This window comes from Myotis brandtii, unplaced genomic scaffold, assembly GCF_000412655.1.
Source record: "Myotis brandtii unplaced genomic scaffold, ASM41265v1 scaffold122, whole genome shotgun sequence".
NCBI lineage: Eukaryota > Metazoa > Chordata > Mammalia > Chiroptera > Vespertilionidae > Myotis > Myotis brandtii.
This window is the reverse complement of record NW_005354255.1, coordinates 1,173,627-1,177,324: the sequence shown is the minus strand read 5'-3', so window position 1 is coordinate 1,177,324 and position 3,698 is coordinate 1,173,627.

Here is a 3,698-nt window from a genome sequence, read left to right as displayed (position 1 = left end):
TCATATTTCATACATATACATTTTACATATATATAATACATATATTTAATATATATACATATATGATTCTTTTAAAATGGGATTTACAAGCCCTTTGGTCTCTCTGAGACTTTTATTAATTCCACAAATTTTTATTGAGCACCTACTATGTACCAGGCACTGTTTTCTGTGTCCAGGATTCAGCTGTGAACAAGACCGACTCCTCCCCACCACACCCCATCATGGAGCTGACAGTCTGCTCTCAGCACGTTCTAATTTTGAGTTGACGATTTAACTATTTATTGGGCTTTAGATGCTAGGATGAGTGTAATCCCAGTCTGACTTGGGACTTGCTTTCATCATTGTTCCTTTTATTAGTAAATGTAAAGGTTTGCTAATAGAATAAATACCCTAAAACTCAACACCACCAGGATAAACAGAACTTTAGCAATAACCTGTACCCCAAAGTTAACCATCCTCCTGAAACTGGAATTTATCCTTTCCTTGCTTGAAAATAATTGTATCTCTAACATGTATTTCCCCCAAAAAAATGTTGCTTCACTTTAGTTACTATAACTTTACAAAGAGGGCACCATGCTATGTGGAATATTTGGGAACTTCTTGTTCCACTTGATGTTCTGTTGCTAAATCCAGCCACACTATTTGCCTATAGCTGAGAACATCACTGTGGCTGCTGATTAATAGGCCCTTGGGTGAATTTCCCACAATGCATTTCTCCATTCTCTCAGCGTTTTCCTCTTCTTCACAGTATAGTGCTGAACATTATGGGGCATGTTTCCGGGGGCAACAAGCAAGGGTTTCTTGTGGCTCTGTGTCCGGGAGACACAGGCTATGTTGTGTGACACATGAATGTTCGGTGTTTAATATTAGTCTGTTTTCCAAAGTGGTTGCAATGTGGAAGAGCCCTGCGTGTTTACAGCCTGTCCAACATTTGGTATTGGTGGACGTTTTAAATTTGGGGCAATGATATAGGGGTGAGATGAGGCCTCACTGTGACCTTGTCATGCATCTGCTTGATCCCTAAAGAGGTTGGGCATCTCTCCATGCACGTGTTGGCCACCCGTGTTTCATGGTTCACACTATGCCTGTTCATGCTTTTTGCACACTTTCCTCTTACGTAGCTGTCTTTTTTCTCATTTGGAACTTCATTCTTTTTATTTATTTATTTATTTTTAAATATATTTTTATTGATTTCAGAGAGAGGAAGGGAAAGGGAGATAGAAACATCAATGATGAGAGAGAAGCATTGATCAGCTACCTCCTGCACACCCCGTACTAGGGATGGAGTCAGCAAGCCGGGCATGTGCCCTGACTGGGAATCCAACCGTGACCTCCTGGTTCATAGGTCGACACTCACCCACTGAGTCAAGCTGACCGGGTGGAACCTGATTCTTTTTAAAGGACTGTATCATATTCCATCAGAAGGCCGTACCGTTATTCATAGCATTCATTCTCAACTGGGGCAAAAATTTGTTCTTGTAGGGTGAAAAATCTTACTCTTTTAATGTACAAAACACAGATATATGTACAGTATGTAAATTAATATGCAGTATATCGGTGGTACTAAAATTTCATAAGAAGTGATTAGGAAAAAAATATCTAAAACTGCTCTGGGGGGACTAATAATGAAAGAAAGGCTGGGAAACACTGATTTATAGCAATTTTCACAAGTATATGGCAATGAAGATCTTTAAGGACATATATATCTTTTCCCAAGATCAGGATAGACTCCTGGGACTTGGACCATATGGTCTGAACTTGTCTTAGACCTCTTGCCAAATGGCTTTCCTAGTCCATACACACATTTACTTCCAAGCAAGTTATGAAAATGTCTGTTTCACTACATTCTCGCCAGCACTGGGTTTTGTTAATTTTTAAATCTTTACCTATTTTTTAAATGTATTTTTATTGATTTCAGAGAGGAAGGGGGAGGGAGAGAAAGATAGAAACATCGATGATGAGAGAGAATCATTGATCAGCTGCCTCCTGCACGCCCCCTACTGGGGATCCAGCCTGCAACCCCGTCATGTGCCCTTGACTGGGAATCAAACCCCAGACCCTTCAGTTCGCAGGCTGACAACACACTATCCACTGAGCCAAACCGGCTAGGGCAAAGCTGTACCTATTTTAATGAGTGCCAGGACATGGTATGTTCTTATTTTTATTATCATTTCTTTGGTCTGTAAAGCTGGACATTTTCTATGTTTGCTAACCAGTCTGTCTTTTGGGAATGTTCTAGAATGGAAGGACTGTGGGACAACACATTTGGAGGAAAGGCGGTCCCGACTCTAGAGGGGCAGAGACTTAGCGGAGTTGTGTCCCACAGTTATCAGGAAAGCAGAGCTTGTAACTAAGTGACGAACTTGGGTATTTAGCAGCGGGGGATTTCCTGGTTTCTTCTTGCCGCTCATAGTAAAATGTGGGCGGGAAGAAGTGTTAGGCAAAAAGAAACCAGGATTTGACGATCTGGGAGATCCTCGGTCTATTCAGCTCACAAAAGGAGCTAAAATAGGGGATCCACTGTCAGGAAAGCATCTTCCAGACCATCAGCGCTTACCAGGTGACCCGGGGCAGGTGTCTAAACCCCGCTGAGCTCATGTCCTCCTTTGTGGAATGGGAATGACGGTGACAGCGCCCACCTCATAGGGGTGTGAGGGGTAAACGAGCAGACTTGTGTAGACTCTTAACACTCTGCCTGCAGGCCCCAAGGGCGGCCTCGTGGGGGGAAATGGTGGGTGGAGGGCTGCTTCTGTGCCCCTGCTTAATGCCCTCTGGACCCCAATCCCCGCCTGACTATCAATGTACGCCTCCCCCCCTCCCCTCTCCTCCCAGGTACCTAATTCCCTGAGGCAGGGGTGGGACCAGGATCCCATCCAGCTGGGGATTAACAGAAGCAGATTAGAGGTGCGCTGAGGAAGAGAGGATCTCTATCCCCTTAACCCTTCCCTCGCCAAAGCCAGAGCTGGAGTACCCACATTGCTGCCTTTGACTTCAGGTGTGGGAACGGGGAGGCCGCCTCCAAATCTCCCCACTCCCGCTTCGGAGGGCCCTAAAGCAGGCGTTAGGGTTAGGTTCCTTGGGCCTCTGACATGCTGGCTGACGGGGGGCTGCGGGGGAGGCGGGGTACGTTTCCCTCCCTGGGCCTCACTTTTCTCTTCTGAAAAATGGGCAGAAGAATGTGCAGATGAAACAGAAAACCTCCGCATCCCCTAGTCACTAGGGCCTAGTGAATGCCCTGGAGTGTGAAACTGGCTACACGCGGAGCCTATACTTACTAAGCACCTACTATGTTGGCCGGGCTACCGTCACCACTATTTGTCTGAGATTTCCCAGGCCCCCGGGGGGCCCAGCTTCGCACACAGACCCCCAAAATCAACTTCTAGAGCCCCTAGCGTCGGCCACGGCTCCGGAAGGGTGGCCCAGGGTCTGGTTTTCTTCTCCTGGGATGCTGCCTGCCCCCATCCTAAATCCTGGCGTCCTCCATGGGGGAGCTGGGAGCCGCTTCCCCAAAGGGGTCCCTGAATTCCTGGAGGGAACTGGGGTCGCAGGCAGGAGGAAACCCAGACGCAAGTAAGACATGGGATCTTCTCCACCCCACCAGGCCCGAGAACATCCCCTCCCATCGTCCCCCCGCTGCGCCAGACGCAGAGCCGGGAGGGGGAAGGGGCGGCGCCTCCTCTGCGGCTGCGGAGGGGGGA